The sequence below is a fragment of the Heterodontus francisci genome, chromosome 34 (assembly GCF_036365525.1).
Source record: "Heterodontus francisci isolate sHetFra1 chromosome 34, sHetFra1.hap1, whole genome shotgun sequence".
Taxonomy (NCBI): domain Eukaryota; kingdom Metazoa; phylum Chordata; class Chondrichthyes; order Heterodontiformes; family Heterodontidae; genus Heterodontus; species Heterodontus francisci.
The window spans coordinates 24225064-24239132 of record NC_090404.1 but is presented as its reverse complement, the minus strand read 5'-3'; the positions used below and the strand labels follow the sequence as shown (position 1 = coordinate 24239132).

General features: G+C 43.6%; 1 pseudogene; it reads left to right on the top strand.

The window, feature by feature from the left end:
* Nucleotides 1–2737: 2737 nt before the first annotated feature.
* On the top strand, nucleotides 2738–4214 carry LOC137348741 (zinc finger protein 154-like; annotated as a pseudogene).
* Nucleotides 4215–14069: the final 9855 nt, after the last annotated feature.

The window sequence follows — 14069 nt, the reverse complement described above, 5'->3', positions numbered from 1 at the left end:
AGTTAGCTGGGATGGAAATTAAGAATTGCATTGAAGAAGGGCCAGCAGTTTCCCTGGTAATTTGGACACAATTCTTTTCTCGACCAATGTCGTCAGTTCAGGACCAACTGAAGGTTGACCAACAGACCAACATACAAGACTATGGTTGTTTTCCTTAGAACAGAGAAGGCTGAGGGGGTACATGATTGAGGTATACAAAATTATGAGGGGCATTGATAGGTTAGATAGGAAGAAACTTTTTCCCTTAGCAGAGGGGTCAATAACCAGGGGGCATAGATTTAAAGTAAGGGGCAGGAGGTTTAGAGGGGATTTGAGGAAAAGAATTTCATCCAGAGGGTGGTTGGAATCTGGAACACACTGCCTGAAGAGGTGGTAAAGGCAGGAAACCTCACAACATTTAAGAAGTATTTGGATGAGCACTTGAAACACCAGAGCATACAAGGCTGCGGGCCAAGTGCTGGAGAATGGGATTAGAATAGATAGGTGCTTGATGGCTGGCATGAACACAGTGGGCCAAAGGGCTTGTTTCTTTGCTGTATAACTCTGTGACTCTATGACTCTAAGACCAAGGTGGCGTCGTGCAATTATATAGGGCATTGTTGAAGCCACACCTGGCGCAGTGTGTGTAAATGTTGTCTCTGTATCCAAGGAAGGACATACTTGCCCTAGAGGCAGTGCAATGAATGGTTCCTGAGATGACGGGATTGTCCGATGTGGAGAAATTAAGTAGACTGGGTCTACATTCGGGTTTAGAAGAATGAGAGTTTAATGACTGCTTTGGCAGGCTAGATGCTGAGAAAATGTTTCTCCTGGCTAGGGAACCTAGAACACGGGGTCACAGTCTCAGAATAAGGGGTCGACCACTCAGGACTGAGATAAGCAAAACTTTCTTCGCTCAAAGGGTTGTGAATCTTTGGAATTCACTACCTCAGAGAGCTGGAGATGCTCATTCGTTGAGTATATTCTCAAGGGAGGTCGATAGATTTTTGAAGTACTAAGGCAATTAAGGGATATCAAGCTAGCACCGAAAAAGTTAAGTTAAGATTGAAACTCAGCCATGATCTAATTGAATGATGCAGTGGTGCAAAGGCTAAGTAGCCGACTCCATCTCCCATTCCATATGTCATCAAACGGTCTCAGTGGTCTGCTGATCTGGACAGGATATCCGTATGGTGGAGGAATAGGTGATCAATGCAACATTCACATCACAATATGATTGATCTAAATGGGCTACCCTTGCAGCAACACCTGGATTCTTAAATTTTCTTTTTTATTGCTTACAAAAATTGGGCGTCGCAGACCAGGCCAACATTTATTGTCCATCCCTAACTGCCCTTGAGAAGGTGGTGATGAGCTGCCTTTTGAACCCCTGCAGACCTTGGAGTGTAGGTATTTTAAAATCTCTCCATGGCCTCGTTATCCCTATTACTGCAACGTCCCACAGCCCTATAACCATCTGAGATTTCTGCAATCCTTTAGTCATGGACTTATGTACAAACTGACTTTAATTACACCACCACTGTTGACCCTGGCTTCAGTTGCCTGGGTCCTAAGCTCTGACATTCAATCCCTAAATCATTGCACCATTCTATCACTCTCTGTTTTTTTAAAATTCTTTCACAGGATGTGGGCGTCACTGGCTAGGGCAGCATTTATTGCCCATCCCCAACTGCTCTTTAGAAGGTGGTAGTAAGCTACCTTCTTGACCTTCTGCAGTCCATGTGGTGTAGGTACACCCACTGTGCTGTTAGGAAGGGAGTTCTAGGATTTTGACAAAGCGACAGTGAAGGAACAGCGATATAGTTCAAAGTCAGGATGGTGTGTGACTTGGAGGGGAAATTGCAGGCGATGGTTTTCACATACTCCTGCTACCCTGGTCCTTCTAAATGATGGAAATTGAAGGTTTGTGAGGTTCTGTCAAAGTTTTGGTCGAGTTGTAGATATATAAAATCCCTCTCCTCTCCCTGCCCCTCCCACCTCGCCCTGACTCTCTTTCACTCTCTCCTCCAATAGAGGGCAGAGTGTTGTGTTTCCAGACTGAGTGGCAAGTTCCCTTCCCTGAAGGACATTAGTGAACCAGTTGGGGTTGTACGTCAATCCAGCAGCTTTCATGGTCATTTTTTCCGAGTGAGGGCCCCATAAATTACCAGATTCATTCAGCTCCATTTCACAACCTGCCTTTGTATTTTTGTGGGTTCTCTCATGCTTTATTTTCTGTTTTAAATCAATTTCACAGGGTTTTAGAAGGGGAGGAATTGCAGCCGTGAAATGCAAAGCAAATGTCAGATCAGGATCTCAAGGAGTTGCCCAATTTTATCGTAACCCGCATATCACCGGACTTTGAACGTGGAAGGAAAAAGCACTGATTACAGTGGGGAGAAACTGTACATGTGTTGTGTGTGTGGATGAGGTTTCAGCCGATCATCTGGCCTGTCGAAACACAAGTGCAGTCACACTGGAAAGAAATATAGGGACTGTGGAAAGGGATTGAATTATCTAGTTGAGCTGGAAACTCATCCACGCAATCACAGGCTGGACACACTGATCACATGCTCCGAGTGTGGGAAGGGATTCACTCAATCATCCTCCCCGCTGAGACATCAGCGAGTTCACACTGATGAGAGATCTTTTAAATGTCCAGTCTGCGGCAATTGCGAAAATGTTCAGCTGAACTGATGATCCATCAACGTGTTCACACTGACGAGAGACCATTCAGGTGCACTCACTGCATTCAGCAATGAACCCTCTGACATCCAGCCAATCTTCTGATCGCACTGTACACCAGCAAGTCCACACTGGGGAGAGGCCATTCACCTGTTCAAAGTGTGGGAAGAGATTCACTCAGTCATCCCACCTGCTGACACACCATCAACTTCACACTGGGGAGAGGCCATTCACCTGCTCAGAGTGTGGGAAGAGATTCACTCAGTCATTGGACCTGCTGAAACACCAGTGAGTTCACACTGGGGAGAGGCCATTCACCTGTTCAAAGTGTGGGAAGAGATTCACTCAGTCATCCCACCTGCTGACACACCATCAACTTCACACTGGGGAGAGGCCATTCACCTGTTCAAAGTGTGGGAAGAGATTCACTCAGTCATCCCACCTGCTGACACACCAGCAACTTAACACTGGGGAGAGGCCATTCACCTGCTCAGAGTGTGGGAAGAGATTCACTCAGTCATCTTACCTGCTGACACACCAGCAACTTCACACTGGGGAGAGGCCATTCACCTACTCAGAGTGTGGGAAGGGATTCACTCAGTCATTGGACCTGCTGAAACACCAGTGAGTTCACAAGCATCACAGGGATGAAAACTGTCTGCTAAATAGTGGAATTTCGACATTGAGTTTTCAGAAATCCACCATTGGCTTCTTCCTTTTCGACCTTGACCAAAAGAGTGGCTTCAAAAAAAAAGTGGAACTGACAGTTCCCATTTATTTAAATGCCTGAAAACCGCAAAGCTGCCCTGTGGCCTTTTTACCTGTTTTTAAGTCATCTTTATTTTTTATTGCCTTCCACCTCGGTGGAAATGAATTGCAACCGGGAAAGCAAGTGGATGGAACTGGATACTCCTTCACAACCTCAGTGTGTCAATCTTCTGTAAATGGCCAAAAAGGAGGTGTGTGTAAACACAGACCAATTCCCAATGTTTGTTTTTGCCTTCATGGGATATCTTAGCAGAGACCACCTGAGAACTGACACAGCTCATTTGACATAGTTTAAAATTAATGGTGCAGGATCAGTAGCTGGCAAGTCGTTGGTCTGCAGCAAAAACATTGGTCTGTCAATAGGAATTTGAAACTTGCTTCCATTTACACAGCAGTGTGTGTCTGAAGTAATTTCTGAAAACTCTGCACAAACTGGTTACTGAATGTGAATATCCTGCAGTGAGCATGAGCTGTATAAACTGAATATGTCCTGTACTTTGCAGCAACTGAAGTGATCTGGAATTTCCACTTATCAGTTTGCTCAGGTGTATGGCTGAATTCCATTCATTGTTCATCTCCACTTTCACTGTCTACTGCCCCAGTCACACTGTAAACCTTGAGTCAGTGTGAAGCCGTCTTTTGCACCATAGTGATGCAAGGCAAGGAGTATAACTCTGGCCATCTTTCTACAGTTTCTGGTTTGTCATTGCTTAAGATTATCTGGAAAAGACTGTCCTGCACCACAAGTGCTGTGTAATGGCTACAGTACAACTATCCTGTGAGCTCTCTGCAGTCACTATAAATGGTCACTGGGTTTCTGAGCCTGATGGCACAATACTCTGTACATGTACGAATATGTATATACAGAGTGCTGCCTTTCTCCAAGCCAACACAATAGTTATGATTTTCAGCTCACCTTGCTGTTAAATGCAGCTGCCACTGCACCAATTGAGGCAGTAGAACAGAAACCAGAAGTGTTCATCACTGTTGGGATATACAGCTGTCCATTGGACCTGCTGCATTGTCACAGGGCCATTACCAAACTTTTGAGCCTGATTTGGGGATGATGCAACAGAACCTCAGACTTGTTACTGTCGAGGTCATCTTTAGCCATCCTTCGATTCGAGGATGATGTCTACGCAAGGTCGCGCGTTTCTGCCATGGGTCTTCAGGTCACTGAACAGGCCGATTCTCGGCCCACAAATCCTAGGGCACATGGGGCAGGACTTCCCACCAGGTAGTGGCACCCAGTGTGCAGGATTTGCTTCCTAGAGGTACAACACTAATCTCATTACTTTTCCACTATTGCTAGCAAGATCTGGTACAATTTTTTTATGTTGCATAAGATTTGGACCCTTTGAAAAGGAAAAGCACATTTTTAATTCATTTTCATTAAGATTATTATAAGATCTGTACTGCAAACAAGATTATTTTAGTTTAGAATCTTTATAATGTGACTATTTTAAATTATAAAATCGACCATAAGTCATGATATTTAAAAACGAGCATTCTATATATAGAGGCGCCACACTTGCTAAAGTTAATAAGGTTATTTTCCCCTTTTACACTTGAAGGTAAAAAAAAATTGTCTAAAAGAAAATTGGGTCGGGAGTATCACATGCTCCTAACAGAATGTATGTGATATTCATGACCATTTAAGTTAATGGACAGCAAATTGGACAGGCTGCATAACTGGCATGCAATCCTCCCCACCTGGTTTTTATTTCTGCTTCATTCAGATGATTATATCACAGCACAAAATAAGAACAATTATCCCACTTATATCCAAGTTTCAGAATTGTCAATGTCTCAAAAAGTTTACTTTTTATTAATTTCTATACCTACTGATTTGTGCACATCACTTACCAAGGTACCAGAACATGCCATCTGGTATGTTTATATATGTTGCTTTCCATTAAAGTTGACACATCGTCACAGAACACCTTTTACATGAACAAGCTATAAATGGGCAGAAGCAGGACATTGAGAACATGAAGCTCTGTCAAACCAATTATCAGCTGTCAGGTAAAAAGTCTCATGAAATTGTATTGAGTACAGAGCAATTTTATTCATTACATATGCAAAATTGTACAGAATTACCATTACTCAACCAGTTTGCTTCAATAACAGTGCTATAATTACATGATTCCTTGTCACAAAAAAAAAATCAGACTTTTTTTGTCTTCGGTCACTAATTTTCAGACCTTTTATACTTTGTCCACTCTCACCCCTGCATTTGTTACATGTTTTGTGAAATACTCTCCCTATTAGTGCTCAACTGTTGGATAACTCTGATTACATTTCTCTGTGTTTATACATGTTTATAAAGTGTCTGTGTGCCCAGATTTAACTAAGTTGTGATTTGTAACCAATAAATGATGTTTTGGCCATGACTTGTAGTCTGGTATCTTGGTGATTTGTCAAGAAAGATTTAATTCACTCACTCAGCAGCTTGAGAGGAACCAGACTGAGGTTTAATGAACATAAGAAATAGGAGCTGGAGGAGGCCATTTGGCCCTTCAAGCCTGTTCTGCCATTCACCCTGATCGTGGCTGATCTTCTACCTCAACTCCACCTTCCCGCACTATCCCCATATCCCTTAATTCACTCAGTACACAAAAATCTATCAATCTCTGTCTTAAATATACTCAACGACTGAGCATCCACAGCTCCCTGGGATAGACAATTCCAAAGATTCAAAACCCTTTCAGTGAAGAAATTTCTCCTCATTTCAGTCCTAAATGGCCGACCCCTTATCCTGAGACTGTGACCCGGTGTTCTAGATTCCCCAGACAGGGGAAACATTTTCTCAGCATCTACCCTGTCAAGTTCCTTAAGTATTTACTATGTTTCAGTCATATCACCTATCATTCTTCCAAACTCCAGGGAATATAGGCCTCATCTAGTCAGTCTCTCCTAATTGGAGAAGATGGAACATAGTGGGGGTGCTGGAGCATAGTGGTTATGTTACTGAACTAGTAATCCAGAGGCCTGGACTAATGATGCAGAGACATGAATTCAAATCCCACCATGGCAGTTCAGGGGTTTAAACTCAATTAATTAAATAACTCTGGGACAAAAAAAAAATCTAGTATCAGTAATGGTGACCATGAAACTACCGGATTGTCCTAAACACTCATTGTTTGGCTAATGCCCTTGAGAGAAGGAAATCTGCCATTCTTACCCGATCTGGCCTATATGTGACTCCAGACCCACAGAAATGTGGTTGACTGAACTGCCCTAAGAAACAGCCTGGCAAGTCATTCAGTTATATTCAAGGAAGTGGCACACCACCACCTTCTCAAGGGTAACTAGCAATGGGAAATAAATCCTGGCCTTTCCAGCAAGGCTCACATTTTGGGAATAAATAGAACAATTGCCTCATCCCAGGACCCAGATTAGTGAATCTTCATTGCATTCCCTCAAGTATGTCCCTCCTTAGGTAAGCAGATCAAAACTGCACAGAGTTCTCCAGGTGGGGCCTCAGCAATGTCCTGTATAATTGTAGTAAGACTTCTTTACTCTTATACCCCAATTCCTTTGTAACAAAAGCTAACATACTATTTGCCTTTCTCATTGCTTGCTGTACCTGCATGTTAACTTTCTGTAATTCATGTACAAGGACACCAGGTCCCTCTGATTGCAAGCATTTCTCAGTCTGACCATTCGTAACAGCTGCACTGACTTTTTTCATTTTTTTTCCTTTCAAAGTGGATGACTTCACATTTCGCCACATTGTATTCCAGCTGCCATGTTCTCGCCCAATCACCCAACCTGTCGATATCCCTCTGCAGCCTGTTTGTGTCCTCCTCACTGCTTACTTTCCCACCTAACTCTGTATCATCAGCAAACCTCGATACATTACACTCAGTCCCCTGTTACAGACAGGTAGGAAATGAGGTGGCTGGCTTCCACTTTTCACCTCCCGACTGATCACAGAGAGTGTTTTTGTTAACTAGTGTTTCAGCCCGAGTGTTTTAAGGGTCAAATAAACAGACCAACAACAGGGTTTCATTTAGGTTTAAAGGAAGAAAAATAACTTTTTTTTCCCCACAAAAGCTGAATTGTTCACAACCTTCATGCACTCACGCATTTACACACATAAACAAACATAAGGATAGATAGAAAGGAAAAGGTAAGACACATTTAAAGTCCTAAGTGATGTAAGATTTTTGTGGTTTGCAAAAACCTGTTGAATTATCTCGAGAGGAAAGTCTTTTCAAAGGTGCAGGCCTGGATGTTTTAGTCTTGAACTTGCGGAAGTGTTGCAGACTTCTGGTTTACTTCCGCTGGTGGGGAATTCAAAGTCACCTTGCAATTTCTCTCTGCCTCCATTGTTCAAAGATGATTTGAAACTGTTTTTGCAGGCAGGGCACTTTTGCTCAGCTGGTCAGCCTCACAGCTTCTCTGGCTGGAAGTATGGCCTTCAGTCTCTCTCTTTATGAACAAAGTCTTAGTTTGGTTTCAGTCATGTGACCAAAGAATACTCGCCTTTGCAGGGATCATGCAATGTATTTGAACGTGCACCATTGTTATAAATGGTGTTTGAAGATGGCTCATGTTATGACCAAGGCGGGAGTAATGCACTGTCAATTCAGTTCCATTGCTCCACAGATCATAACACATTAGTAAAGTTTCCCACCTCCTGGAAATTAGCCAAATTAAACACTATTAACCCCAGAATAAAATGCACCAAACCAGGTATCTTTAAACAACAATAAATTAACTATTTATTAATCAACTAAATCTTTAAAAATATTGAGATAAATCTATGTCTTAAAAGACTTTATAACTTCTTATTCCTCCTAACCCTCATGCACAGACACACACACATTCAAAACCAATGGTTAACTGGTTTTAAAATGATGTTTTAAGTTAGAGCTGTTTCTTGGGAATAAATAAATAACTGGGTTGTAAGTTTTGGTAGGTTATGTTCCCGGTTGGTGGGATGTCCCAGAGTCGAATAGTCTGATACTACTTGAAGTCTCCAGGCGATTATGGTGAACAGTCTGTAATGGATAGGTATTCAAGGCACTTCGGCTGCAGCAGGTGTCACACAGATCTTTCAATAAGGAGTATAGGAACAGGTTTATTTGGACTTTGAATTAGCAATCTAACAGTAGAAACTTTACTGAGTTTCCAGAACTCCCAGAAACACAAAAAGCAACAGAAAGTCACTCCCGAGGCAGAGACTTCTTAGAGACTGGAAGCAGAAAAGGAATTTTCCACCTCCAACAATGCAAAGATTCCTTTCCAGGGGTCTTTTCCTCTTTAGGCAAATCACAGCCTGCAGGCCGATATAGGTTTTCTGCTGACAGAGACAAATCCTTCCTTCAAGACAGCACACGTCTCTGGTCTGCCAGATCAAAGTGGTTCTAGCCAGTCTTTACACACAGTCAAACTGATACGACATGTGACCGCTCTCTCTTGCTGTTGCTTAGGAACAGGCTTGCAGCTCGCACACATTGTTCACAGAGAGACAAACAACTCTCAGTCTTAAAGGCACAGAGACCCCCTTCGTGTTTTTTTTTTAAAGCACTCCCAAGATACTCATCATGTTGCCAGGGGGTTAGGTTACACCTATTATTTTGGCTTTTGAAGCCACAGTCTCCATCTCTGCCAGGGTCTTTGATAACTCAATTTTTAAAGAAAGGAGCCGCTTTGCTTTAAATTGCCTGTTTCCATTTTAATGTCTTCCCAGGGCTGGACCAGATGTGATGATGGGTTTTGGTCTCTAACAGCCCAGGTGTATTTACAGGAGGGGAGTCACCTGACCCCTACTCAATCTTGTTTGCTGCAATGTTTAACTTACCAATTTTTTTATATATTTCATAACTGCTCCAGTTCACTTCATTTTTCATCCTTGCTCCTTCTGTGAGCGTAACAGCTGAATATGGCAGGGTTCAGTTCTACACTCACTGGTTCCCCTCTCTCGCCTCCCCTGATGGTGCTGACTCTATCTGAGCTCAGTTCTACACTCACTGCTTCGCCCTCTCTCTGGCAATGCTAGCATATGTTGCCCATCCCTAATTGCCCTTGAGGAAGTGGTGGTGAGCCGCCTTCTTGAAGCGCCACAGTCCATCTGGTGTAGGTACATCCACAATGCTGTTTGGAAAGGAGTTCCAGAATTTTGGCCCAGTGTCAATGAAGGAATAGCAATATAGTTCCAAGTCAGTATGGTGCATGTCTTGGAGGGGAATTTACTGGTAATGATGTCCCCATGCGTCTGTTGCTCTTGTCCATCTAGGTGGTAGAGTTCACAGGCTCAGACGGTGCTGTTGGAGGAGTCTTGGTGTGTTTCTGCCGCGCATCTTGTATATGGTACACACTGCTGCCATTGTGCGTTGATGGTGGAGGCAGTGAATGTTTCAGGTGGTGGTTGAGTTGTTGATCAAGTGGGCTGATTTGTTTTGGATGTTGTTGAGCTTCTTGAGTGTTGTTGGAGCTGCACTCATCCAGGCAAGTGGAGAGTATTCCATCACACTTCTGACTTGTGCCTTGTAGATGCTGGACAGGCTTTGTGGAGCCAGGAGGTGAATTACTCACCACCAAATTCCCAGCTTCTCACCTGCTCTTGTAGTCACAGTATTTATATGACTGGTACATTTAAATTTCTGGTGAATAGTAACCGCCAGAATATTAATGGTCGGGGATTCAGTGGTAATGCCCTTGAATGTCAAGGGAAGATGGTTAGACTCTCTGTTGTTGGAGATCCTTGTTGCCTGGCACTTGTGTGGTGCAAATGTTACTTGGAAATGAGGCCTCCAGAAGTGAACTTTAAGAAAGCTGGGTTTCAGTATTCTGAAAAATAAATGGAGAGGAACCAGAGGAATCCTTACGAAGGAACTCTCTGGGGTTTTACCTGTCAGCATCGATCTGAGGATGAATGATGTCTGACTCCCCGAATTGTCATACATTGAACCCAGTTTGGAACAAGATGGATTCTGTTTCCAGGAGAATAGGGACAAATATCACCCACAATTGAGGGAGACAAAAGCAGCCATTAGAGAAGCTGAGAGATCTTTGGAAAAGAAGATGGTGCACAATTCATCAAACCTGATCAGTATATCCTTCCATTCTTTTCTCCCTCGTGTACTTATCGAGCTTCCCCTTAAATGCATCTCTGCTATTCACCTCAACTACTCCCTATGGTTGAGTATACCATTTTCTTCCCTCTCTTTGGGTCAAGAAGTTTCTTCTGAATTCCCTATTGGATTTATTGGCAAATATCTGATATTTATGACCACAGGTTTTGGAATTTCCCTGAAGTGGAAAAGCTTTTCTCTATGTCCATCCTGTTTAACCTTTAATTAACCATAAAGACCTCTGTCAAATCACCCATCAAACATCTCCTTTATCTGAAGAAAATAGCTCCAGCCTGTTCAGCCTCTCCTGATTATAATTATATCCTCTCAGTTCTAGACCCAACCTTGCAAATCCTTTTGCAGCTTATCCGGTGCCTCCATATCCTTTTTATAATATGGCGACCTGAACTGTTCACAATTCTCTAAATGTAGTCCAACGAACATTCAATACAAGTTGAATATAACCACTTATTTTCAATCCTATCCCTCTTGAAATGAACCCCAGCGTTTCATTTGCTTCTTTATGGCCTTATTAACCTGTGTTGCTACTCTTATTGGTCTGTGTATCTGCTCCCTCAATCCCTTTGCTCCTCTGCCCCATTTAGATTCTTATTTTCCAAGTTGTCTGTGGCCTCCTTATTCTTCCTACCAAAACACATTACAGCACATTTATCTATATTGAAATTCATTTGCCAATTACAATCCCATTCTGTAAGTTTACCAATGTCTTTGTGCATTTTGTCACAGTTTTCCTCACGAGTAATTTTATCGCCCAATTTTGTGTCATCCACAAATTTTGAAATTGTACTTCCAATTCTCGAGTCTAAATCGTTTATGTAAATGATGAATAACAGTGGTCCCAGCACCGATTACTGTGGAACACCAATTCCCAACTTCCACCAGGCTGAGTAGCTACTCTTAACCCCTACTCTCTCTTTTCTGTTTTGTAACCAGCTTGCTATCCATAACAGTTTGTACAATCTGCAAGGAGACCGAGATCAGGCTGTGTGGAGTGAAGGACAAGGCAGCAAAATGGATGGAAAGATGGTTACAAAACAGAAATGAGAGGGCATGATTTACAGGGAGTTCATAGCCATGTCTGGTGAGTGAGACTGTCCACACCCATTGTGTGAGCTGTGGATGATCATCAAACTCTCCCAGTTAAAGACTGACCAACAGATCAGCTGGAAGCAAATGGTTCCAGTCATGGAAGGAGCGTTAAACAGCCTGTGAATCCTTCCACTAATTCACACTGTTCTCCAAGGGAAGAGTTCAAAGAGAAACAATCACTGCACTGTGTTATTTCCTAAAATAATTCCTGCTGCCTGCCCTGTTTAGCGACGTAGAGAGACTTGGGGAGCTTCCCACTGTTCAGCTCCCATCTGACTGCAGCGTGTGTTTTGTTATTAGGGTTTAACCCTTTTGTGTTTTAATTGTCAGATAAACAGACAGCGAAAGGTTTTCTTAGTCATAGAGTTATACAGCACAGAAACAGGCCCTTCGGTTCATCATGTCCATGCCAGCCATCAAGCACCTATCTATTCTAAACTCATTTTCCAGCACTTGGCCCGTAGCCTTGTATGCTATGGCGCTTCAAGTGCTCATCTAAATACTTCCTAAATGTTGTGAGGGTTCCTGCCTCTACCACCACTTCAGGCAGTGCGTTCCAGATTCCAACCATCCTCTGGGTGAATTTTTTTCCCCCTCAAAACCTCCTGCGCCTTACCTTAAATCTATGCCTCCTGGTTATTGACCCCTCCGCTAAGGGAAAAAGTTTCTTCCTATCTACCCTATCTATGCCCGTCATAATTTTGGATACCTCAATCAGGTCCCCCCTTAGCCTTCTCCACTCTAAGGAAAACAACCCTAGCCTATCCAGTCTCTCTTCATAGTTGAGAAGCTCCAGCCCAGGCAATGTCCTGGTGAATCTCCTCTGCACCATTTAACACAAGTAACATTTATTTATTTATTTAGAGATACAGCACTGAAACAGGCCGTTCGACACACCGAGTCTCTGCCGACCATCAAACACCCATTTATACTAATCCTACATTAATCCCACATTCCCTACCACATCCCCACCATTCTCCTACCACCTACCTACACTAGGGGCAATTTACAATGGCCACTTTACCCATCAACCTGCAAGTCTTTGGCTGTGGGAGGAAACCGGAGCACCCGGCGGAAACCCACGCAGTCACAGGGAGAACTTGCAAACTCTGCACAGGCAGTACCCAGAACTGAACCGGGGTCGCTGAAGCTGTGAGGCTGCGGTGCTAACCACTGCGCCACTGTGCCGCCCTGCACCACACAAGTGCCAGGCAATGACCATCTCCAACAAGAGAGAATCTAACCATCGCCCCTTGACATTCAACGGCATTACCATTGCTGAATCCCCCACTATCAACATCCTAGGGGCTACCATTGACCAGAAACTGAACTGGAGTAGCCATATAAATACCGTGGCTACAAGAGTAGGTCAGAGGCTAGGAATCCTGTGGTGAGTAACTCACCTCCTGACTACCCAAAGCCTGTCCACCATCTACAAGGCACAAGTCAGGAGTGTGTTGGAATACGCTCCACTTGCCTGGATGGGTGCAGCTCCAACAACACTCAAGAAGCTGTACATCATCCAGGACAAGGCAGCCCGCTTGATTGGCACACCATCCACAAATATTCACACCCTCCACTACCGACGCACAGTGGCAGTAGTGTGTACCATCTACAAGATGCACTGCAGCAACTCACCAAGGCTCCTTAGACAGCACCTTTCAAACCCACGACCTCTACCACCTTGTAGGACAAGAGCAGCAGATGCATGGGAACATCACCACCTGCAAGTTCCCATCCAAGTCACACACCATTCTGACTTGGAACTATATCGCCGTTCCTTCACTGTCGCTGGGTCAAAATCCTGGAACTCCCTTCCTAACAGCACTGTGGGTATACCTACCTCACATGGACTGCAGCGGTTCAAGAAGGCAGCTCACCACCACCTTCTCAAGGGCAATTAGGGATGGGCAATAAATGCTGGCAAAGCCAGTGACGCCCACTTCCCATGAATGAATAAAAAAAACCCTCTCCAGTGCAATCACACCCTTCCTATAGTGTGGTGACCAGAACTGTACACAGTACTCCAGCTTTGACCTAACTAGCGCTTTGTACAGCTCCATCATAACCTCCCAGCTCTTATATTCTATGCCTTGGTTAATAAAGGCAAGTATCCCATATGCCTTCCTAACCACCTGATCTACCTGTCCTGCTGCCTTCAGTGATCTATGGACAAGTTCACCCAGGTCCCTCTGACACGCTGGACTTCCAAGGGTCCTACCACCCATTGTATATTCCCTTCCCTTGTTAGTCCTCCCGAAATGCATCACCTCACACTTTTCAGGATTAAATTCCATTTGCCACTGTTCTGCCCATTTTACCAGGCCATCTATATTGTTGTGTAATCTAAGGCTTTCCTCCTCACTATTTACGACACCACCAATTTTTCTGTCATCTGCGAACTTACTGATCATACCTCTTATATTCACGTCTAAATCATTA